Source organism: Typopeltis vanoorti, chromosome 22, assembly GCF_054136105.1.
Source record: "Typopeltis vanoorti isolate ZY-2024b chromosome 22, IOZ_Tvanoo_1.0, whole genome shotgun sequence".
Lineage (NCBI taxonomy): Eukaryota > Metazoa > Arthropoda > Arachnida > Uropygi > Thelyphonidae > Typopeltis > Typopeltis vanoorti.
In genome coordinates, this window is record NC_143570.1 from 37,660,371 (window position 1) to 37,687,177 (window position 26,807).

Sequence of the window (26,807 nt, forward strand, 5' to 3'; positions counted from 1 at the left end):
AATGTAACTCTTCAATTACCTCCACAATCCTTTCCTCTATATTACCACCAATTCTACAACTTTCCTTACACCCAAACTCTTTTTGTTCTCCACGAGTTTGCATTTCCTGCTCTCAACCCTATCAATTCTAGTTTAAATGTGATCAGAGAACAGCAATTTCTCTTTTACATACAGCGTTCCTCTACCATGAAATGCACTCGAAATATCAACATATTCTAGAATTCTTTTCCTACACATTCTTGCAATCATATCATTCATTATCGCCGCTCTTCTACTTAACTCTGCATTGTCAAAGCGAGAAAGTACACTCACTACCCTACCCCTCACACCTTTCTGTTGCACAGTCTCTAATATTATTCTCAGATACTTTACAACCTGATTAATGCTGCCCCTCAAGTCATTAGTACCAGCCATTACTATAACCTCTTCCACATTCTGTCCTCTTTTCATTGCTAAAGTCACCCTCTCCATTGCTTCACCAGGAAAACACTCTTCGAACATGTTACTCTGCACACCCTGAATCATGGAATCATTACTACTCGCATTAACGTCCTTCGCTCTCTCTCTCGCTCTCTTTTCCCATACTATATCGTATTACTCTCGCACTTTCATTCCTTCTCTTTATTCACGATTTCTCTTTCTTCTGCACTTGCATGGCATCCTTTCATTATCTCTCTTTCTAATGTTCTTTCATTCTCCTGTCACTTCCACTCTCTCCCTTTCTCTCGCATTCACCTGATTCTCTTTCTCTCTCCGACCCAATCTTGTTCTTGTCGCATCGACTAAACTATTCTCAATAGTCCTAATGTTTCCATTCACTGTCCTCAATTCAGCTCTCATACATTCCACTTCCATTCTGGCCACATCCATTTCTCTTTCGAGGCGTTGTGAGTGCGACATTGTAGTGTCAGAAATAAATGATAGGCCATTTTCACAGCACTGTAGATCTGCGGCAACTTGAGTTTGAATTTAGCACTATCAGTATTAGACGGATGAATAACTGAAGCAACACTCGGCTCCAGCACAGTCAGTGGAACTGAGACTAAAACTCTTTGACTATTGACTCCGGGGACTTCTTTCTTCTCTTTACAAGTATCATTTACGTCCATACTTTGGAATAGCTTTCCCCGTGAAGCTTTTCTCAAGTACTACAACATCCAGCTATTCAAAAAGATTATTATTATTATTATGTGACACCTCCAAGGAGTCCAAGGACTTATTACGGAAGTTCACCCTTATTCGTTTATTTGTAACCGAATTTTCTTTCATGGAATGAGAACATGAAAGAAAGCAAATATATCCAAGAATCAAACATACATATGAATATAGCAGTATGATCAAATTTATTACAGAAACTTTTTGTCATGCTCCACAATTTGGGAAACCCCCCCCCTCTCTCTCTCTACTCCCCGCATCGCTAGTAACAGTGGCTATTCCACCCTCAACCTTTTTAACCTCCAAACTCATATAACCTTTTACATATCCTCTACTGCAGTGTTCCTCAACGTTTTTTGGATCATGCTCCACCTCAACGTCTCAAAGATTTTGATGCCCCCCCCTAGCATAATAGTCAGCCAAGTTCTAAAAAAGTATAATATAAATATGTGTATGTACATTTTCTAAATGATCCCCAAAATATTCAAATTGCCCACATTGAGAAACACTGCTCTACTGCTATCCAATGGTGCAAACCTCCCATCTTATGTATATCATAGCAAGTACAATATGAAAACTTTCTGATCTAACGTTAACAAATTTCTCCTTGCTTTTCAATTTTGACTGATGTGTACAAATGCTCACTTGATGACCTAAATTTTCCACTAAGTGGTGTGAAATGCTATGTAAATTACTGATCGCTACCATAATTCAGACCTGGGATACAAATTTTAGTTCCATTACACAACAGTTAATGATAACTGCATTTGTTTTTTTACACAACATGCAAAACAAATAAAAATATAAAATTAATTAAAGACTTACACTACATTTAAACACAAACATGCTAATTAACCGCAGAATAATATAGACTCAAAAGCAATTTTATAGTACAGTTTTCAACAACTTAAATGCGCCATTTTATTGCTAAAACTTTTATATTACTTAAATGCAGGCCATCAGCCAAACAAATAATTGTCAATCAGTATGCTTACAATTTTCCCATAATCACATTTACATTCACATTTTAAACAGCATATTCTGGTTTCCTATGCAGGTATTTGCAACCACATGAGTTAAGCCTATTCCCCTCTCTCCAGTATATCATATCATCGAAAATCTAAAAAAATATATATTTATCAATAATCATCCAAAACCACGTAAATAAATAAATAAAAATACTCACAGGTCCTAATACTTAAAATCATACTATAATACATTTCATTGATTTACTTCCTATTTACACTTGTACAAATTCAAAATATCCATTTTAACCAAAAGCATAAGCACACGACATCAACTCACTCTATGCTGCTTTCATATTAGGCAGTTCCTGCCATCTACCAATAAATAACAAGTTTTAAACACAATCACAAATATTGAGAAATTTTATTTTTGCAGTTACTTAAGTTATTAATAAGCAGAAAATACTAGAAATAAATAATACAAAATCAAACATTTTAAATCCGAAACGTTTAATTTGCCAAACGCCAATAATGAAGTCAGACAATAAACAAGTAATAGAACTCTATAAACTATACGTTTACATTGTATAGTTTCTTTTTTTATCAATTTCTAGTAAAATATTACAAATATTTAAATATACTAATTGAAAAAATACATCGGATTAAATAAATGCTACTCTCGCAACCTGCCAATCGGAAATATTACACTACTATAGGTTAAACGACTTTTCGCATTTAGGATCCCCATAAAAATAATTATCACAATAATGTTCGTTAAGCCTACTTCTTGGAATTAACTGTTATTGTAAACACCGCTGACACTGTAAATAGAAAGTAATTCTTATATAACTGTGTTTTTTTTTTGTTTTTTTTGTTGTTGTTTATTAACGACAACATAATTTATTTGAAAAGTAACTAAAGAAATTTATTGTATTTCAAATATAATAAATATTCGCTGTGTGTGTGTATTTTAATTTTCGACTTAACAACAATTGGCGATACATTCATAAATACTCCATCTGTTACATTTAATTCATGTAACAGATTCCTTTATTTTATATTATTACCTAACAATTATTACAAATTAATGATACTCTTTTATACCACAGAGAGTCATCAGCTAAGGGAGTGACGAAGACCTATTTAGTTCAAATATGATGCCCACGAAACTTTTAAACATGAGCGGTATCATGTTTAAAAGTTTGATCTTTCTGATAATGATTGTACAAATTCAGATGTCAGACGCTGTTGCTATACCTTCAGATTTGGATGATGAAGACCGTAAGTATTGGATATTTAAGTTAACCACAATGTCTTCTCTTTTTATTCATTACTAGTTGATCATGGTTAGTTCACAGTTCGAATTGTAGTGAGTGTATTTTGCAGCATCGATTTCTACACTGTACCGCTGTGAATTGGCCAAGATACACTCTTTTCTTTGATTTACATGAATGTAAATTTCTGCATTTGAAAACTTAAAATTACATAGTCTGGTAAATCTACCTTAGAGAGTTTAGCCTCTCAGGCCTCAATAAGAGGGATTGTGGGCTCTCACCAGCTTTATGATAATAAAAGTTTAATTATTCTATAATGATAAAATTATAATGAAAAAATACGTAATTGCCTCGCGCTAATGCACGCAAATCTAGTAAGTAAATATAATTTTGCAGCGTTTTATAATTTAAAATCGTATAACTGCTCGTAGCGTGTAATTTTACTGTGCGAGTGTACATTAAAATCTCTCTGGAATCTGTACATTGAACATTGTTATTCATTGTAGATAATAATATAAGTTTTTCCTGTTTTGCAGAGTTAGTATTCCATAGTCAGATGAAGGAAATAGGAGACAGAATTAAAAATAAATTTCAAATGATTTTCGCCAAATTCTCAACAGTCGTTTTTAGAGTATATAATTTTGCCGATGGTCCAACAGAACCCCCAGAAGCCACAAAAGAATACTCAATAAATTTCAATGGTGATTCGTCGCAGATAAATCCCTCTCGAGTAAATGAATTGAAAAATAAAATTAACGAAGTTACGGAAAACGGAGTTAACGAATTCGTCGAAACTTTTCCTGATGATTCCTGCAACAAACCAGCACTGTGGAGCAAAATTAAAGGTGCTTTAAAATGGTCATTACTAGATGCTTATGATTACATTTTCGGAAAAAATGATAATGCTTTGCGGGACTATTTCAAACCTGCTACCGAAAAGATTGAAAGCAATATATATTTTAAAACAACATTCTCAGTGATTGGATCGTATCTGTGCACAAAAGTGATTCTGAATTCTTTTACAAAAATATATCAATTAGCTGCTAATTACTAATCTAGTAACTTTGCAAAACTGGTTTAAAAATCGAATATTTATGAATATTTATAAACTCTGTATACTTAATTAGATTTGCATGGATAGAACGATGAAATAAAATTTCAAAACTGATTTGTGCGGTTATGCGTCAAAATTAGTTAATATTTTATACGTCTCACTGCTGTTTTGCAAATGAAACATTGAATCACACACACACACACACACACACACACACACACACACACACACACACACACACACACACACACACACACACACACACACACACACACAAGGGGAAGGGAGCACAAAACTGCCTCTTAGCCAATACTCCTAATGCTCCGAAGTGCTTGGTATATATACGTAACTACGAGGATTGTCTGAGAAGTTCTCAATCTAACGATGAAAAAACGAATTTCTAATTTCAAAATTATTTTTATTTTTCAACATAATCTCCCTTCAGACTAATACATTTATTCCAGCGATACTCCAGAGCAGTGGCGCACTCAGGATTTAATCTTTAGTTGAGTAGACGATTTACGAATACACACTACGCATTGCATACGACCTCTGACTGAGCATCTGCAGTGATCGCCAATACATGACAAATAGTATAGAAACAGAAGACACAACATAAATAAAATAAAAAAAAAGAATTTTAATTAGGAAAAGACTTTTGAAAAATTTTCTAGTGTTTATTTCCTTTTTCTTTTTTCGGGATACTGGTTCTGGAGCAGTGGCTCCAGAGCCAGCATCCCGTCCCTGTAGTGGTTCTCAATAAGATATGCAAAATACCCCTCTACAGCTGTGATCATCTCTTGATTCGAAGGAAAACGCTGACCAGCAAGGAAGAGTTTTAGTTTTGGGAAGAGATAAAAGTCAGAGGGTGGATGTTCCAACAATTCATATTGCAGATCCCTAAATTTTCCCATTGCCAAAACACCTTTGTGCGCAGGTGGATTGTTCTGATGAAAGATGAAATTCGTGAGAAAAGACCCTGCAAACCGGGTCTTTTCTCACGAAATTTTTCGTCTGGTCTGGATAAAAGATCAGAATAATATTCCGCGGTTATTGCTTTACCCTTTTCAAGATAATTAATAAACAAACTGCTTTTAGCATCCCAAAACACCGATGCCATGATGGAATGCCATGATGCTCCTGCTGATGGAGCATCATGGCATTCTTCGACTTTGTCTTCGTTGGCGCTGAACAACCGGCTTCTGTCCACTAGTTTGACTGCTTGGATTCTGGTGTGTAATGGTGAATCCAAGTCTCATCCATAGTAATAAATCGGCGCACAAAATCAGTTTTGTTCTTGTTAAAACGCTCCAAGCACTGTTCAGAGATTTTCATGCGAGTGCGTTTATGATCTGCTGTGAGCAAGCGCGGCACCCATCTTGCGCAAAGCATTTTCATTTGCAATTCTTCATTTAAAATTAATACACGTTCTTTGGAAATGCCGATAGTCTCAGCAATTTCACGCACTTTGACTCGCCGGTCATCCAATACCATATCGTGCACTTGATCAATGATTTCTGGCGTTGTTACACTTTTCGGACGTCCTTCACGTGGATCATCTTCAAGGCTGGTTCGGTCACCTTTAAACTTGGCAGCCCAGTTATTAATTGCCGAAAACGAAGGAGAAGAGTGCGCATAAATTTTTATGATCTTCGAATGAATTTCTTATGGCGACCTTCTTTTACAAAGAATTTTATCCATTTCAAGGGAATACAGACAACACTTTTGCTTCAGACAGCTGTATAAAACAAACTACTTGATAGAATGACTTGTAATTTCACATGAATGCTTAGGAGAGATGTACCAACTTAGAAAAAAAAAAAAATGCCGATTGTGTTGCCATCTATAGTCGAGGCCGAGAACATTTTAGACCACCCTGGTATGTGGATTCGGATAGATTTTTGGAGAGGACTTTTTTTTTTTCTTGTGGGAAATAAATCCTATTTACTTCTTTCAAAAGCCGACTAAATCGAGAATCGCTGCGAAAAAAAAAAAGAAAAAAGATGATGACAAAAAAGATTGTGCGACTCAACTAACAAATTGCGGTGATGTTAGATCTGGATTAAGCAACCAAGTATATAGACATGGTTGCTGCGTGCAGGATATTATCCACGACTTTTATTAACAATCTTGATCATACACTAACTGATAAAACATATCTAGACACTTTCTCATCACAACTCTCACTCTAATATGAAAGGCATTAATACTGAGTTGGACCACCCTTTCCTGCTATAACAGTCTTCTCTTCTGGGAAGGCTTTCCACTAGCTTTTGGTATGTTGCTGCGGTAATATCCTTTCATTCATTCTTCCAGAAGAGCATTACTGAGGTCGGTCACTGATGTTGGCGATTCTGCCTAGCGTGTAATCAGCGTTCAAATTCATCTCAGAAGTATTCGATGGAGGTTGAAATCAGGACTCTGTGCGGGCCAGTCAAGTTCTTCAAAAAATCTTATCAAACCATTTCTGCACACAGACATCGCTTTGCGAACGGGCATTATCGTGTTCATATAGGAAGGGACCTTTACCAAATTGCTGCCATAAAGTTGGAAGCACAGAATTCTCTGCACTGTCATTATAGATCGCAGCGTTAACATTCCCTGTCACTGGTGCTCCTCCAACAAACTTCACAGTTGCCCCAACACATTCGGATAGCGTTCTCCTGGCATCTGACAAACTCAGACTCATCAGTCGGATAGCGAAGGGTAATTCATCATTCCAAAGAACCATTTCCTCTGCTCTAGAGTCCAATCGCTGCGAGCTTTTACAGAACTCCACCAGACGCTTGGAGTTGCTGATGTTAGGCTTGAGTGCGGCTGCGCCGACATGGAAACGTGTTTTTTTAGCTTCCAAATGAACAATTGTGGTGTTGCAGTTACTTTCAGAGGAGAACAGGCGATTTTTTTCGCGCTACGCACATCATCTCTCGACAGTCCTACTCTGTAATTTTATGTTGCCTACCAGGTAGCGACTAGCAGGAATCTTCTTAATGTTATAAGCAAAATAATGGGAAAATTAATTAAGAATCGTGTCCATGATTTTACCAGGAATTACTGCTGAGCACAGCACATAGTTTCGTTAAGAAATATGATGATGAAGTCGCGAGGAAAATAGACCAAGGCAATGGCTATGATGTGATTTATTTGCATTTTAACAAAGCCTTTGATAACATTCTATGTAAAACTTAATGATGGGTAGGAAACTGGCTGACAGACAGCTGGTAGGAATTTAGAAGGCAGCGGGCAGCGTCCAAAGAGCCAGATTCTTGGGAAGGGTATCTGACTCTGACGATTCGGTGTTATAAATCATGTTATCGATGTGGGTAAAAATATTGGGGGTAAATTTTCTCTTTGTTAATGATATGAGGCTTGCATGGGATGAGTCAAGAGTGGAAGAGGACAGAGAGGTGTACAGAGAGAGAGAAAGCAAGAAGCCAAGAGAGTTGTGGCACAGGCGAAGGACATGGCATATCAAGATCTGTATGATCAATTAGAAACAAAGGAAGGACAGAGAAAATTTTACCAACTAGCGAAATGTAGAAATAAAGCAGCAAAGGACATCTTACATGTGAGGCAGATCAAAGACGCTGAAGGAAGAATATTATGGAATGATGTGGACATAAGAAACGGATGGAGAATATACTTTGAGAGACTTTTTGAATGAGGAAAATGCAAGGACTCACAGAGAAGATAGGCAGCATTCTGAGGGGATGGTGCAGAACATCAGTAGAGTGGAAGTGACGGAGGCCATGAAGAGGATGAGGAATGGAAAATCGGTGGGCCCCGACAGGATTCCAGTGGAGGCATTGGGAAGGCACTGGGGGAAGAGGGAATTGACCTGCTGTGTGACCTGTTCATGAAAGTTTGCCAACAGGAAAATATACCTGAGGAATGGAGGGAGAGTACTCTTATCCCCATCTACAAGGGTAAAGGGGATGCACAAGACTATAAAAATTACAGAGGAATAAAGTTGATGTCCCACACAATGAAAATCCTAGAAAGGGTTCTTGATGGAAGATTGAGAAAGGAGGTGGAGATTGAAAAGGAACAATTTGGTTTCATGCCTGGAAGATCAACAACAGACGCTATCTTTGGGTTACGGCAGATGATGGAAAATTTTTCGAGAGAAACAACGGGAGCTACATCTGGCATTTATTGATCTGGAGAAAGCATACGATAGAGGGCCAAGGCAAGAAGTCTGGAGGTGTCTGAGGGAGAAGAAGGTTCCGGAGAAATATGTCAGGTTGGTGCGGGAGATGTACAGAAATGTGAAGACAAGAGTTCGGACCTGTCTGGGACAGACAGAAAGTTTTCAAGTAACAGTTGGCTTGCACAAAGGTTCAGAGAAATAAAATTAAGTCAGTTTCTGTTTAATATTGTGATGGAGGTGGTGACGGAGGAGATGAGAGAAGATGCGGTTTGGACAATGTTGTATGCAGATGACATCTTGCTGTGTGCAGATTCAAGAGAAGAAGCGGGAACTAAACTGGAAAGATGGAGAAAAGTACTGGAAGAGAGAGGTATGAGACTGAGCAGAAGTAAGACAGAGTATATGTGTTGCACAGTGGACGGCGGCCAGGAGACAGATCTGGAGCTGGAAGGAAATGTCATCAGGAAGGTGAGGGACTTTAGATACTTAGGTTCAACAGTGAAAGAAGATGGAGGAGCTGAGAAGGAAGTGGGGTGCAGGATACAAGAGGGTTGGAGGAACTCGAGGGAGATGGCTGGAGTGTTAGGCGATAAGAGGGTGCCGATCAATCTGAAAGGCAAAATCTATAGGACAGTAGTGAGGCCAGCTATGACGTATGCTATAGAAACTGTGGCCCTGAGGAAAAATAACATCAGCAGGATGGAAGTAGCAGAAATGAGAATGCTTAGGTGTATGTGCGGTGTGACCAGAAAGGATCTTCAGAGAAATGACTATGTGAGGGGAACAGTGAAAGTTACGAACTTAGGAGCAAAGATACAGGAGTCAAGGTTGAGATGTTTTGGTCATGTGATGAGGAGGGAGGAAGAGTATGTGGGAAGAAAGGTCATGCAGATGGATGTGCAAGGAAGGAGGAATCGTCGGCGGCCAAAGAAGAGATGGGGGGTCGGAGCTGGTAGAAGAGGACTTGAGGATGAAGAACTTGGATGTGGTGACAGCCCAAGACAGGAGGATGTGGAGGAGACTCATCAACAGTGACCCCACTTAAGTGGGAGAAGCTGCAGAAGAAGAAGTTGATGATATGAGGCTGAAGAGTATCCAGTTGTTCGAATGATTTGAGTTTTTTATAGGATGATCCTAAACGATCGGAAGAGTGGATGGGGATTAGGGTTTAAAATTTAACGTGAAAATATGTTCAGTTACAGTAAATACATGCGATTCAGCAAGAAGATAATATTAGATGGATATAAGTTGAACAGCAGTCTTTAAAAAAAGATAATGAATATAATGATTTGGATATTTTGGTTAGAAGTAAATTTAAGTTCAAGAGGTCGTGTTGGCAAGACAACTATTAAAACTGAAAAGAAGCCTCACTCGTAGAAGAAAGGAAATTATGATAACATTTTTATGTAAGATATTTTAGATATGTCTTTGGGCAAGTCATAAAGTTTTCGTATGTCACTCAGTTTTGACGATATCCTTTGGTTGGAAAGACCTGGATTCGAACCAGTCTAAGATGCGAACAACAACCTTTATAAAGGCTTTTCATTGACGGGGTCTCCATTGAAGGCAGGGTTTCCTCTTGGAAACTTGGGTTTATCGTACCGCAAAACAGCCCCCCCCCCCGCCAGAGAAACACAGATTTACAGCCATGGGATACTGCGGGAGTAAGGATTAATCCTATTCGTCAGATCGATCTGGTTTCGAAATCCTGCATGATCTATGCATAAGCGTAAAACAGGAGGGAAGGAAGACATGCCAATACTGGATTATGGTTCTCGACATTACTCAAGGATCTTTATGGATGGTTATGAAAATCATGGCATATTCTGTAAGGACTGACTACATGTATATAGAGGGAACGTATTATGATAATTATAAGGATCACTTGGTTAATTTTAATTTGGTGAACTTATCTAACAGGAGACAGAGGAGAATAGATTTCATTGAAGTACAGAGGTCAGTTCAGAGTATAGGATAGTAGGCATTTGCTGCACTTCGACAAAACTGGCTCAAATGGAAGAAAGAATAATTATATATAAAAAAAAAAAGGGTAGTGAAGAAGAGAGTAAAACCTTTAGTCATTCGTACTGTAGATAAAAGATAAGGATTTTTTTTCGGATTTTTTATTTATTTTTACATAGTCCGAAAATCCTACCCTAGAGACCCAATTTTTTTCAAGTCCTTTCAAGCCTCCAATAAGCGGAATGGTGGTGATTAAGACGAGCGATGAAGTCATGGCCCATCTAAATACAATGACAAACATCCATACCCATGGCGGGATTCGAACCAGCGACCTGTTGATCCACTAACCACTTGGCCAACCAGGCTGGTATTTACTGTTAGGGAAAAAAATATGTGGAATGTCTGCCTTCAGCGACGGACGTGCACAGGAAAGGTGAATTTATATAACTTTAAGAAAGAACTGAATAGTTATTAATTTGATTAAAATTTATGAATAATAATATACTCGTAATTTAGTAATGTTAAACGTGCAATATTGTTAAGTGTCTGTGTATAAATATGAATAGAAGAAATCAGATAACAAGTTAAGTCATAAAATATGACAATAAATGAAGAAAATGTAAGAGATAGAACGAGGTAGGGAGAGAGAGATAAGACATACACAAGCCTACGTATATGAATGGTGAATTTCGTTGTACGCGTAAACGGAGCTGGTTTTCATTCGGGTGATCCAGTGTGCCTCAGAAACATGAAAACCCATGAACACTGGTTGTGAACATCCAAGTATAATAATGAATTTTTGTGATTCGTCGACATCTTAAATCGATTTATGTCTCCTGGCACAAGGACAATAATAAAACCGATATGCCAATTCATTTTCACGAATGACTAGTAAAAGAATCATCTTAATAGAAATAGGGGTATTATAAATTCATCTTTTATTAGTTTTGTTTGTTTGTTTGTTTCCCTTTACCTCCATGCCACGAACTATATTCTCTTTGGTCTATTTCCAAAAAAATAAATAGACCAAAGGTTTCTTATCTATATATTTGACTATGAAATAAGGATGGATTCATAACCTCCCAATTGCTATTAATTTACATCGCCGAAATGAAGCCTTTTTAGGCTCTTCTTGAATAATTAGTGTTTTTAATTATTAAAAAAAAAAATCAGATCTCTGTTTCATGCACGGGATGCTATTCAGACGTTCCCGAAATTGGCACATATTACATAATATCACATATAGACTGTCGCACTATATACATATAGACTGATGTGTGCAGTAACGTGCATGAAGTCCCATGATCACAACACAACACATCTACAAAGGAGAAAACTTGCAGAATCAATGCCGCACTACAGCTAGAGCTTTTGTCGCCCGGGTCGGTCCCTGAGTTTGTCGCCCCTCTCAATCCACATCAAAAATACTACAAAAAGTCAAAACGACGTATAGGGAAATAAATTAAAACACTAGGTTTATTTTTGAAGTAAAACTTTAATTCCAACATTCTAAAATGTTATTTTTCTTGCTTTTCTGTTAGCAAAATCGTCGATGACATTAGCGAAGGCTTTCATAGGTAATGTAGGTAATTCTTAATCAATTTTAATTTAGAAAAACTCTTCTCACAACTAGCAAAACTTACAGCAACTGTGAGAAAAATTCGCAGTAGTATTACAATATTTGAAAATGAGTTCTCTAGACTGTATTTTAGAATACTGCAAAAGTTCAAAAAGGTTCAAAGTGCCCCCCCCCCTAGCTACGCCTCTGCTACACTGTATTACAAAAGTAAATGTAAATAAGGCAAAAACGGTGAGGACCGAAAATATGCACATCCAGCTATCCACTCACTAAACACACACACACACTTACATTCCCTTCAACTGAGACTACGGCCAAAGCACTCTAAAGTGCGTCACTACGGGATAATTCCATAGCAACCGCAACGCTCTCGATAAATCAACTGGATCCGTGACACATTCGATTTATTACCTTTCTACTCCTCAACAAATTGGATGCCGAACTTAAGATCACTAGAAAACAAGTTAAGTGGTACAGTGACATAAAAAGAAACTTAGATTACACACAAAACAGAAACTGAAGATACCTTCTTTATCGTCTAAATTAGTTTCGTTCCCATCCTTACGATATTAGAGACGAGGTTGTTTTAATTGTTTGAATGTTGTCTTGATCCCCTGGGTATCAACGGATGAGAAACCTAGTAATTCAGTTTATCTAGGAATATCACTGAATTTTTCCCTACGAAAACGGCACTTTTTTTTTTGAGGGGTGGGGAGGTATCTATTAATTCATATGCCTCAATTATATCGCCTCTCCAATATTTATTTACCAAACTCTGCAATTTATATTCCTTCAAGTTGTCATTATAGCAAGTATTCCACTAACCTGATACTGTCTTTGTTATTGCATCTGAACCTTTTCCAGAGCTTGCTGCTCTACGGGGGACCAAATCTGCATGCAGTAGTCGAGAAGTGTCTAATTAAAGTCCTTATAGCGGAATGACCAATCGCTATCTTTACATGTCGATTTTCTTCGTACTATATTATAGTGGCGGCTCGTAAGAACTTGTAGTGGTGTAGCAATAAAAATTTAAAATGGCTGTAGCAATAAAAATTTAAAAAAAATCAGTATTGATTGAAAAAATGATATTATTAATAAAACTAAAATACAACAGATTTTAACAATATTTAACAGAATTATTCTCTTCGCTCATTTCTACAAAGATATAAATTAAATGCTAGAATTAAATAGAAAAAAAGAACACCCCACATTATTTACCTACGATGACGACAACGAAGTTAATTTGTGTTGTTTGTGCCCGTGTAGAAGCAACGTATCTCGGGCTGCAATGTTAACAGCCCAAACTATGTGTAAATCAGGCGTTACCCCCCCCCCCCCCCCACACACACACACACTAAGTTTTCCCCATTAGGTAGCGGTTTGCATTGAATGCAGCTCCAGCGTTGAGTATACTAGCCAGTACTGATACTAGCCCTAACCCGCACAGCACATTGACCATTGCAAAATACAACTATTGCTACAAAATGAATTATATAAAATACTATCGAGCGGTATTGTATTGCAAACAAGAAAATGACGGTTTTTAGATATATATATATAAAAAGTTAAGAACGGCGATAATAAAACAGGAACTTCCTTTTATACTGGAGGGGCTGCAGCCCTTATGGACTAGCCGCCACTACTATAGTAGTATTCGACTATGCTATTTTAATCATGTGTATGCGATATATTCTTTGAACTTCAAATCTTTACGCGCCCGGATTCGAAGATCCCTCGCTTCCTCCACCTGTTATAATACAAGGCTATCATCATACATTTAGTTCCACAGTAGAAAGAAGCAACATCAAAATTATGATTAAAGTACTGTATTTTTATCGTACGCTCTCTCTCTCTCTCTCTGTGTGTGTGTGTGTGTGTTAGGAGCCATTCTTGGTAACTCTAAATTTTAAAATTTATAAAATGGTACAAATTGGGTAATCCGCGGTGTTTTTCACAATTTTTGATTCTTCTTGAAGGTCTCGTTTCACTTCTATGACACTTTTGCAACATTGATTTTATAAACTTCTGATGCAGAGATGAGTTTAACAGTATATTGAGCAACTGCTTTGCTTGGTTGGAATTTCTACACACGAAAATAAGTGAGAAAGGTTGAAACAGTGAGGGCTAGTCCTGCGCGTATGCGTGCAACTCGAAGCTATCTGTATTTTTGTGACGTGTTACGTATTTATGTACTTTTTTTTTTTTAACTCAAGAAGTTTGGTTTCTCCATTCCTGTTCTATATATTCTTAAAATGTAGCAACTATTCAATAATTTTAATTTTTTTTGTGGTCCCCCCCCCCCCCACACACACATACACCAAAAATTATTTGCAAATTTATACTACATTTGCTACCATTGGTGGGTTAAGGATTTTTTTTTCTTCATTTTTATCAATTTTATATATTGTTTGTATTTTTTTTTATTTATTTTTACATATTCTGGAAACTCTGCTCTAGAGACCAAACATGCAACTTTTTAAAGCCACTTTATGCCTCCGATAAGCGGGACGATGATCCACGATAATTAATAAGTAGTTTGAAACAGGATTAGCAACTACAGCGCCATGGTTGGTTGCTAAATATGGAACCTTAGGAAGGATAGTGGTAAATATATTTCGGAGATTATTAGAAATCCTAGAACACATATTAAGACATGATTCCCCACCCCCCCGCTCAGTACTTTGAGGAGAAGGATGAAGTGTCAGGAACAAACAGCAAACCAAAACAATTTGAAATTGTTATCCTAAATTAGGAATTCCCAAAGTGGTCGGTAGCAGCCACGGTCTTAGAACAAGTTTGAGGGGAAGGGGGGGGGTAGTTCCTAATAAAGCCAGCGGGGGTCGGTAACATTACTTTAGGTGTGTTTAAAGAAAATATTTCCTCATGAAGATAATTCTCTAGAAAAATAGAATTAGTATACGAAACAAGTTGTAACTCGGGCAGTCAGCAAAGTGGTTCATCCTTTTGTACCTGGCAGCACATCAACTGTGTGCTCTTGAAAACAAATAAATTGTTTTAGTTAGTGTCCAAGCAGATTTTAGTTCGAGTGTTGATGCTCGGTTTCCAAACCGCCATTGCTGTCGTCAAACTTCAATGCTATTTCTAGTGTCACTAGATATTTTCGTTGCGCAGTGTTTGAGAGTGGATTATTCATTTTGTTGTAATAGTTTCTCATTAAAATAATTATTTTAGAAAGAGTTCGAGTTGCGTTGAAATCATTTCTTGAATCTTTCTTACAGAAAACTCCTAATTGTTTCACACACACACACACACACACACACACACACACACACACACACACACACACACACACACACACACACACACACACACACACACACACACACAAATAAATGTCGTCAATATTCAGTAGAATATTTAAATTTTCAGTTTGTGCCTTCTCCCAATAATGAAACAAAACCAATGTGTCTTTTATGTGAGAAAATATTCAGTAATGATGCTATGAAACCTTCAAAAATGAAAGAACCAGGGGCGACTCGTGCATTGGCGCTGCGGAACTGCAGCACCCCTAATTTTTCTCGATATATAAATATATTTATTAATATTTGCTTGTAATATTTAATTTTATCATCAACAATCCTATACAACTCTCTTATTTTGTATAAAAAATAATAAAAATCCAATCTTGTAGCACTTAGGGGGGCGAGAGACGCTAGCAGCACTGTGTTTACCACAGTGCCATATTGCTACGCGCACAAGCATATGCACGTCATAGTGAGATGCGAGCTATTAGCGTAATGCGGCACTGTCCGTCGTGCAGTTCCACTGTTGTTTATATGCAGTTTGGGCCAGTAGTAGAGTGTTCGTAGTGTTTATCGTGTTTATTCCTTCTCTTTAAATATTTGGATATTACAATTAAAGACATAACATGTGTTATAGTTTTAATTTTAGAACATTATTGGGGTTATGATAATGGATTTCATTTTTAAGTAATTTTGAATTATACTAAACTGTATAATTTTATCGATAATAAACAATATTTTTTCATGTTTAATTTTTTTTAAAATTTTTACCATAATTTTGATATTTTATCCAAACACGTATACACTGTACTTACAGTGGGTATGTGTATTTCGAAAGTTGCAGCACCCCCACGATTTCAAGCCACGAGCCTCCACTGGAAAGAACATTTGAAAAATCAGCAAACTGATAAAATTGACAAAGACCTTGAATATGTCAAGAGAATGAAGGGAAAAAAATTCAAATCACAACAACGCTTAAGACCTTTATGAAACCATTCTGTAACCACTGGTGAGGAAATAATTCTATTCTCTATAAAAATAGCAATAGAATCAGTTATGAAATAGGATGCTAATCCAGTTTTAAGGAGCATCCATTTAGTAATAATACAGTGCAACGAAGGATTGCTGAGATGGCAAATAATGTCCAAACAATAGTAAATTATATTAATTATAAAGATCCTCCTTAGCTCAATCGGTATAGACGAAGCTCTTTGGTCGAAAAGACCTGGATTCGATTACTGTCCATGACGCGAGGAACCTTTATCTGGTCTCTTTCGACTAAAGGTGAGTTAGCTGGTCTCATACGAAGGTAGATGGGTTTTTCTTCCCCGTAAACAGACGCATCTATAAACAAGAATACTTATAGGCATAGGGATAACTGCCTTATCCTTGTATAATGGTTAGAAAGCCCAAGGATACTTGGAAATTAAGGCCGTGGGAGCTAAAGTTCCATGTTAAAGCTAATGATGCTGATGATATTAATGATAAAATTGTTTATAAAATATATTAACTTGAAGCTTATTGTTCGTGGGAGTCTTTGTTATTACGTCTCTGACCAAAAAAATTGGGAACCCCTGTCCTAGACGGTCACAGTTTAACATTTATGATTATCCACTCACACTTACGAGACAAAAAAAATAAAGACACATACGATGCGCTGCTGCCCTGAATTACATTCTAGTCTTTGATGACCATGTGTATTTATTCATTCATTCCCACATAATTATTTACTTTTTACTAAAAAAAAATCGATATTAAATTTTAGACTGAATTCCATAAAAAAGATTTACAGAACTGTTCTAGAAATTAGTGTCAAACTAAGATACATTTCCTACACATCCTGTCCATGAAGTCATGAGAAAATATTGCGAAGAGGCGTAACTAACATTTCAAAACAACTTGCATAAAATTTTTCAGAGAATAAATAATTGGCACAATTGCGACAGTATACTCTTAAAGAGAACATACCGTTTAACATAACACGAGTGCAACAAGCTAACATTTTCTTCTGTTGCGAAAACACCTGTTCAAGACAACAGATAACCATGAGTAACGCCACCTGCAACTGTCTTTAGTGAGGCTAAAAATAAATGGACCAGAAAACTTGTCTGTTTTGTAAAAAGCACAAGAGGAGAAAACGTACAAAAATAAAACGAATTTAAAAAAAAAACAGTAGCATGATATGTAATGTACAGAAAGACTTATAAATATGTGATTTTTTTTTTTGCAGGATAGTGAAATTATTAAAAATTTGAAAATATTTCTCAACTTTTTGTCAAATGTGATAACAGTTTGAGAAATAAATTACGAATTTTTCTTTCCATGAATGAAATTATTAATAGATGGTGAGTGGTTCGATTGTCCTCGCCAGCCAGTTGAACTTTTTTTTTATTAGTTTATTCGGTAATTCCCGAATTAGTCAATCATTAGCACGAGCTAAAAGTCATCGAGTAAAAGTAGTGCTTTTACTCGATAAAACTCGGTTTTTTAACCCAGTATTGAAAAAAATAATAATAATAAAATTAAAAAAGACAGTAGAACTCACATTATGACAGCAGGTGTATGCAATATCCTTTCCTCAAAAAACTTTGATTCATTGATAGTTTGGGTTCAGTGTCAGTGAAGACCTGAAGGAAGGAGACTAGCGAGATTCTATCATTTTTTTAAATTTATCATTGATTAAAGATACTACTGAAATTAATTAACTTTATTTAACTAATTTTGTTTATATTAGAAACTGGCGAGCACATAGTAAAGCCAATTTCGTGATTTTGAAACAATATAACATATCATTCCAGTATAAATTATAAGGTTACAAAAAACAAAAAAAAAATTCTATTCCGATTTTTTTTCGTAACAAATATAATCTAACTGATTGCGTCTGTAATTGAAATCAATATACACCGAAGTTCATTTGTGTGTCTGCTGCTTGATCGTTCGTTCATTCCTTATCAGACTCCACAGTATAGTTTAGGTGCAAGTCTTCTGGTCCTAATCGTGTCTAACTCTCCCTTAAAATAATAATAATAATAATAAAAGTTCAGTTTCTCTCTCTCTCTCTCTCTCTCTCTCTCTCTATATATATATATATATATATATATATATATATTATCATCATGCGTATCAAGGATTTAGGCCTAGCATGGCCTGTTCCGGCCTTAGAAGTCATCGTTGAATCGTTTAAGAGGACATCCTGGTTTTCTTTTCCCTAATGGCTTGTACTTTAAGGCTTGTTTTGGTAATCTTTCTGTTTTCATTCTTTGAACGTGTTCCATTTATGTTTATATTTCATATATATATATATATATATATATATATATATATATATATATATATATATATATATATATATATATATATATATATTATTTATTTATTTTACGATTTCGTAAAATAAATAAATAAATATATATATGAAAAAAAAAATATATATATATATATATATATTTATTTATTTATTTTACGAAATCGTTAGATATTCTTTAAAATACTTTTAAATACTTGGCCTACGGCAGTATAGATGAGTATACGAATAATGTTACGATGCGGCATTTTTAAAGATTGTCACGTTCATTTAAGGTTCACCGCCAAAGAAATTTGGCGCCACTGAGCTGATTTCAGCTGTTGGTAAAGGTAAAGCTCGTTTTAGTTCCGATTACCCTAATAAAGACTTTTATGGCCGACTGCAGGGTTCACCGTCGCCAAAGTCTAACTAACAAGGTGTAACTAATCACCGAGTAAACAGACAATGTCGGTCACGCCAAAACTATGATCTGTTATGTTTTCGAACTCGAGACCTCAGCGTCCAAAGTCTGCCACCAATACAATGAAGTGGATAATGAGATGTTGGGGAAAGAATGAGAAACAGTTTAGGAAGAACGGGACCATACTTATACTTTTCCCGAGCGGGCTAGAGTGCTCTGGGACTCTTCTCTCATTGTTTGGTGCCCTTAAATTGAGTCTAATTTTTCTTGGTTAACTCTTAAAAATCTTTAAAAAAAACTTTTTAAAACCTTGGTCCACAGCTGTTAACAATTTGGTATGCGAATAATGCTACGATGCGGCATTTTTAAACAAAAAATGTTTATACAAAAAGTGGGGGGGGAGGAAAGAAAGAGGATAAAGCAAAGCATGAAAGGGCAACCTAAGCCATGGTCAGAGATTAAGCTTCTTTTTTTTTAACCCTTAATGTGAACAGATTACATAAATGGATTAGATATTAATGTTGTTTAATGCAATTAAGAAAATAAAATTACCAAAAAAATTGACATATTTTTATAAACGCAATAAACAATAATAAACGAAAAATAACAATAAAATCCCAGCTTAAAACTAACATGTTAAAAAATACAGAATGGAACCTGGCATTATTCAGCAAGAAATATTTCAATAGATACTTCTGATCCCGACCTTACTATCTTGGGTCAGAAAAGCCATTGTTAAGTAGGAAGTGTAGAAGACACATAAAATGTTCGTGAATTAACTCCAATCGAGTGACACTGACAATCAAGGGTCGTCAAAAATAGAGGAACCAGAATCACCAGATGCTGAGGAAGTTGTAGGTTAGCCAACAATAATTTTTAATAATCAAGACAAGAGAGATAAAGAAGCTCTCTATCTGTCACTTCACAGCCCCATGTTACTTTCCATTGACTTTGTATAAATTTCACATCCATAGTGTCCTTTCATGCTATGTGCTCATTCTGCCAAAGATGGCTATCACAGAGGACCAAGAATTTGGTAAAGGTAAATTTGAACTAAACGCTTCAAAATTTATGAAACTGATACCTAATAACATTAATGACTAACAATCAGATTTTTAGTGTGTATTATTCAAGCCTTGGATTCGGTGCTTAGGCTCATCATAAATAAATAATAAATAAGCTAACGCTTTTATTCCCTAAAGGGAATTGGTTCGGCTGTTTAGCATTGTTAACATTTTTCATTGCTGGAGGTAGTTAATTCCAACCTTAGCCATCACAGATAGTTGGCCCAAGGCTATAAGTGATTTTAATAGGCATCTGGGGAGCAGAGTACATTAAACAACTGCCGCCATCTCATGGTCCCTAACAGTATCCATTATATAATGACTGAAATAGTGAGTTTTGCGGTCAATCTGCTGTCTTGAATTGTAGGATTAAAAAAAACGAGTTTTCAAGAGGTAAAAACCCTACTTGCTCGTGCAAGAGATTTACTACTCGAGAACCTGTCGAAGAAAGGCCTAGAACAAGTTCCTCCAGTAAGCGACTAAAATTCAACTTATAACGGGAAGGCCTGTCCCTATGGATTCAGACCTCATTTCCAGGGGACTATCAGCCTAGAGAAGAAAAATAAATCAATAAAGAAAATAAGTTGTCCACTACCAAATTCGGCGTGGGAAAAAAAAAAAAAAAAAAAAGCTGGACGCGCGAGCGTTTTTGTTCAGATCTCCAGTTAACATATTGAGTTGCAGCAAAAGCCTATAGTATGCCAACATCATATTCTATCTTGCATACAATTAATCATTGATCGTTTCGAACTCTGTACATTTTTGTCCATCCCCAACCAGACAATCTCTTATATGTCACATGTTGATAGTAATTCCCGATGGCTTTCGAGCTAAACTCATCCCTCCCTCTAAATGGTTGGAGCCACTAAAAGTAAATCCCAAAATAGCATTTCATATGCTATTTTTTAATATTTTTAAACGACTAAAGAAACGTAATTCACATTTCTTTATTCGTTTTGCTAATCTTAAAACAAAATTTAATACAAAGCGTGTTATAAAACTCCATACTTTGTAAAAAGCGCTACAAAACGAAGCATGTTTCACTGCATTTATTCACACCACATACACAAACATTCATTCATATAAATTCATACATAAGCCTTTGCGTATGTGTATGTATATATATATATAATTGCGGAGAAGAAAAACTTTAATTTTATAATAACAATAAAAAGAAACAAAACTTTAGAATAATTACTTTTCTAAAATAATATAATATCACGTTTTTTTCTAGCGTCACAGTAGCAAATTCTGTAATTATGTCGTTGAATTCTATTTCTTTTAATAATTTTCTTTAAATTGTCATTAAAATTTAAATTATCATCTTATAATAGTTTTTACATGTGATTTTGCTGTATACGGTAGTCTAACAACTCTATAGTTCCTTGTTTGTATTCTTATTCTTCCAGATAAGATTTAAGACGTGTTTAAATTTGGGAAGTTCCGTAATTATTTAGTTACACTCTTAAATATTTTATCATTTAAGATGTCCAATTATTTCTCACTTTCATTTCTAAATTGCACCTCGTGGATTTTCTAGCAACTGTTACTTTGTGGTTGTTAATATTGCATACTTCATATGCTGCTCGCTGATTTTCCAGAAGTCTAAACAAGCTCCGCCTTCACCCTTAAAGAATAAAATACGTTACGTGAAGATTCAATACGTTTACGTCATCTTCATTTACAGCCAATAAAACATGAGTATATCCGATTCGTGGTTTCTCAATATATTTCTTTTGTATATATATATATATATATATATATATATATATATATAGGTTATTATTATTATTATTATTATTATTATTCCTGATACCTCCAAGGAGTCAGAGGACTCATCGTGGGAGGACATCTTCAACTATCTCTACACCTTACCTCTACTACGAATCAACGCCATCTACCGCCCACCTCCAACACCACAACTAGTAATTTTTGTCTGTAAATTGCGTGTGTTCTGAAGGGCCGATTTGTATGTATGCGGGATGAAAAACCCGAGTTTCCGGGAGAAAAAACCCTGCTACCTCCGTTCTAGGTTCTGCTACCTACTAGGTTCTTTTGCTTTTGTATAGATTTTTGTTATTATATATTTTAAAGGTCCAAATTATAAGATAGATCTCTAAGGATAGAGAACTGCATTGCATTCTAATAATTTTTTTCTATTATTTGCTTTAATATAAATATTGCAGCTGTTTGTCTATTTATCCAAAATGCTTGTTGCTCATCAGATAATTTTGTTTATATAAATAAAATGTAGATGGCACCACACGCCAAGAACGTTATCTTGTGTACGTCAGACTTGAATTTTTGTTATCGCACCGTTCTATAGAAATTTCCAGAATGTTTCGTCTCCCATCGGTGTGCAAGTTAACAGTTATTAATCATATCAGCGATTTCAAATGATGTCTTGTCTGCTACATGTAAATCAAAGTGAGTTAAGTTTATTTATATTAGAAGCATTTTCTGCAATGCGAAAGTTTGCTGTTTTCAGTAACTTTATTTTCTTAAACACAGAGATGCAGCTGTATTTCAGCTATGTTGATTATACAACTAGTTCTGTTTAAGCATTGCGATGGGAAAAGACTATTACAAGATATTGGGTTTAAACTCAAGTGCTACTTTAGATGAAATTAAAAAAGCTTACAGAAAACTTGCTTTGCATTACCATCCAGATAAAAATAAGTCATCAGAAGCAGAGGAGAGATTTAAAGAAATTGCGGAGGCATATGAAGTCCTCCGCGATGAAAAAAAGAGAAAGATATATGACAAATATGGGGAAGAGGGTTTAAAAGATGGTGCGTCAAAAAGAGGTGAAAACTCGAAATCATACTATAAATATACGTATAATTTTCATGGAGATCCAAGGGCTACATTCACAGAGTTTTTTGGAACAGATGACCCATTCAAATTTATGTTCAATGGAGAAAGCAATTTATGGGAAGACAATGACTCCTTTACTAGTGGTTTCATGGGAAGAAATGGACCATTTCGGACAATTAGTGTTTCTACAGTTTTCCCACATAAAGTACGAAAACAAGATCCGCCAGTTGAACATGAACTGTCTGTTTCTTTAGAAGATATTTACAAAGGGTGTACTAAAAAAATAAAAATTGTTAAACAAGTGTTGAACCCGGATGGCCAAAGTACAAGAACTGAAGAGAAAATTCTTGATTTCGATATTAAACCTGGATGGAAGGCTGGAACAAAAATCACTTTTCAAAAGGAAGGAAATCAAGGACCTAATACAATACCGGCAGATATTGTCTTTATACTTAAGGATAAGCGGCATCCTATTTTCAAAAGAGAGGATGTTGATATTGTGTATGAGGCTAAAATAACATTAAAAGAGGCATTATGTGGAACCGAACTTCAAATTCCAACACTGACAGGGAAGGTGCAGACTTTACGGATAAACAATATTGTGAAACCTAATGCTGTGCATCGGTTAACTGGTTATGGATTGCCTTTATCTAAAGACCCGACCAAAACAGGTGATCTTATTGTAACATTTGATATAGTGTTTCCGGATGATCTCCCAGAGACAAGTATAAAAACTCTACTCAAAATCTTGCCTTGATAATACAGTAAATATGATCAACAATAAAAATGAGCAGTATAATAAAGAAGCTTCACGGAAGTCCCTACACGGTCTGTATATGAACTGAAGCCGGATGGATAATCAGGCAATAATGATTTTGAAGAACTTGTGCATCTTTCTATGAAATCTAGTCATATTTACGCTCGTTTATCTATTTCCGTGTATTTTGTAGGACAAATATTTTTGGCATGTACGTAATTTTTTCAGTATAATCATAATTAAAGCAGCGCTGTATTTTCTTATTTAATCGGGTGAGTATTTTTCGTTTTCATTAAGATAAAAGTATCATAGCATTCATAACGTTTTCGAAGTAAATAACTCATTTTTAAAATGTGTTAAGATCACTTTTTCCTGCATGAGTGGTCAAAGAGGCTGACATTATGATACCTGAGCCATTTATTTTAATCACGATTTTTCATTTTAATACTGTTATTAAATATATCTTACAACAGGAAAATAATGTAAATGAAAAGGTTAATAGAAAAAAAAAATTTTTTTTCTTTATTTGTGCACAAACAATACACGTGCATTTTGTCTGTTGAATACATTTTCAAGCCACGTAAAGTTTCCAAGCAGTAGTGGTCTTAATAAGATAGTAATACCAGATTATAATAAATATGATAAATAATAAAACTCTGAAGTGACGTTCAAATTTTCGCTGCTTCAATTTGGATCTATCATTTTAAAAGAAAGTTATCCCGAATACACAAGTGCCGCTGATAGAGAATAGGATATTAATTTCAATTTTTTTTTTTTAATCGTGGTAAAAGTTATATTCATCCTAGTATATTATTTAACCTTAATTTCTAAAATAAAATGTTAATAATGTTTTGCACGCATTATTTTTTCGGTGTTTTTTATCTAATCGGTGGCTTGTTTATTTTAAATCATAGTCATGTGACATTCGTATTCTCTAAATGATGTCAGGAAAGACAGTGACTCCCCCCCCCCCTCCTTCCTATCGAACTGACGGAATGCTAGGTTCCTCTATGAAGGAGAAAAAAAAAAAAAAACGGATTTTGCAGCTTATATTTATTGCCTTGGTTGTTTACGGTCGTCTCGCTCGTTCATTGTTTTTTCACCTTTTTTTTTTTTCAATAGGTGAAATAAATATTTTTTTTAAATATTAAAATAAATAGTTTCCTGTTCCAAGTATCTATGTAGATAAATTTCTTCAACTGCAGGGTAAGGTTTACTTTAGCACCTGATAAATAAATGCGATAATTAATTAATAATCTTTGCTGCTTCCTTCCCCCATACAAAACAGCAGCAATGTTCTATATACTAACATAAAATTGAATATACGAATGCAAATTTTATTATCTACTTACATTTCGCTGATGCCGTTATAATCTATATTGTATGAAATATGATGAGTAATCATATGAGCATGCTGTTGCTTTGTATAGTATTGTAATTATAGTAGTCACAGTTTTTACTAATTTGGGGGTTATGAGGTATACCTGTTCATAGTCCCCTTTGTAAAATAAAAAGTACAGAAACTGATTTCATGTCTGGTTGCATAATTTATTAATTGTTGTCGTTAGATAAAAATCTTATGAAAGCTTTGGTCCGAGAATATATTTTTAGCGACCTACAACTAAAGTAAACTTTTATTGGTTTGCATAATTTTAATCCTATTTTTTTTTTTTTTTTTTGGCACTAGCATAACAATAAAATTGAGGATCCTTCACTTGCAGATTTTGTAATGTGAATGGGGAAAGGATTTTTCTATTTTTTTTTATTAATTTTTAATAATTTTTCTGTGTTGTAATTCATTTTTTACCTGGTCTGCCTACTCTAGAGACCAAACGTGGAGCTTTTTCAAGACACTTCAGACCTCCAATAAGCAGGGCAGTGGTCTCATATTAAATGATGAAACTCATTTGTCACCCTAAGACAATCAACATCCATATCCATGGCAAGATTCTAAACCACAACCAACTGGTTGGAGAGCAGATTCACTAACTACTCAGCCAACCAAGCCTGCAAAGTTAGGGAAGAAGTTGCATTATTTTTTATGTTATTAACTAATTCAGTGGATAACTTATAAATAAACTCCGTAGTATGCTCTTGCAGGCTGGAAAAGACCAGCGGAGGTACCAGAGAATAATAACAGTATAAACACATTTTCACATTAATGCATGATTAATGTTCGTTGCTATTAAAAATTATGCTTGAATTATAAATGACAAAAACTGTTTAATCTGAAGCCAGTCATATTTTCAAAATCAGTTTATTAATATATATAGTAAAGGATACTTGCTGCATTAGATTAATTTTTAGTTCTTGAAAAATGAAAAAAATAATAATTTTTTAATTATTTTTTATTTGTAATCTAGATTTGTCTTCTTTTGAGGAATATGAGAATATAAAACATACAAATTTAATAATGGAAAGAGATTTATGAAGTAACATGCAATATTTTGTTGTAACACACACTTTCCAGATTTTGGACTCTCTCTCTCTCTCTCCCCCCCTTGCACTGAAGACCATACAGAACTTTATTGCTATGTGATAGGTGGGATGTTCATTCACTGTACAGGCTACAATATTTCTCATTATCGTATTTTAAAGCATGAAATAGATAAAAAAGTAAATATTAAAGAACTTATGTTGTGTGAAATGCGATAAGCATTCATATGAGCAATACAAAGAACAGGCAAAACAAGTGATAATCATGGTGAGAAAGGTGAAATCAGACAATGAAAAGAAGTTACCTGAACAGATTAAAGAAAATCCAAGAGAATTCTTTCATTATGTGGTGAGTAAAATGAACAGTAATCAAGGTAGAATAACATTAGTAAATACAGAGAACAAGAAAGTGTTGAATGCACTGGAAATAGCTGAGTTATTAAGTGATCACTTTGGCAAGATATCATGCCTGACAAACTCACTGATTTATGGAAGCTGAGGTGGATCGAGATGAAAAGATAGAAGTGGAAGAGTTTGTAAACATATTGTAAGGGTTTGGATGAGACATCAACATGCATATTAAAGGAATGTGCTAAAGAACAGTTGTGCCCTTAATCTGGTTGTTGA

General features: G+C 35.3%; 1 long non-coding RNA gene and 1 pseudogene across 2 annotated transcripts in view; one reads left to right on the forward strand and one right to left on the reverse strand.

The window, feature by feature from the left end:
• Positions 1–2,063: 2,063 nt before the first annotated feature.
• The window catches only part of LOC150094322 (uncharacterized), an 84,517-nt gene continuing 59,773 nt past the window's right edge, over positions 2,064–26,807 (reverse strand). For both annotated transcript variants that reach the window (XR_016550219.1, XR_016550220.1), the window contains exons 2-3: positions 12,965–13,177; positions 2,064–2,275 (exon numbers count right to left, since the gene is read on the reverse strand). This is a non-coding gene — a long non-coding RNA (uncharacterized LOC150094322). The remainder of the gene's footprint in view (positions 2,276–12,964; positions 13,178–26,807) is intronic.
• Positions 22,507–25,271, forward strand: LOC150094323 (dnaJ homolog subfamily B member 4 pseudogene; annotated as a pseudogene).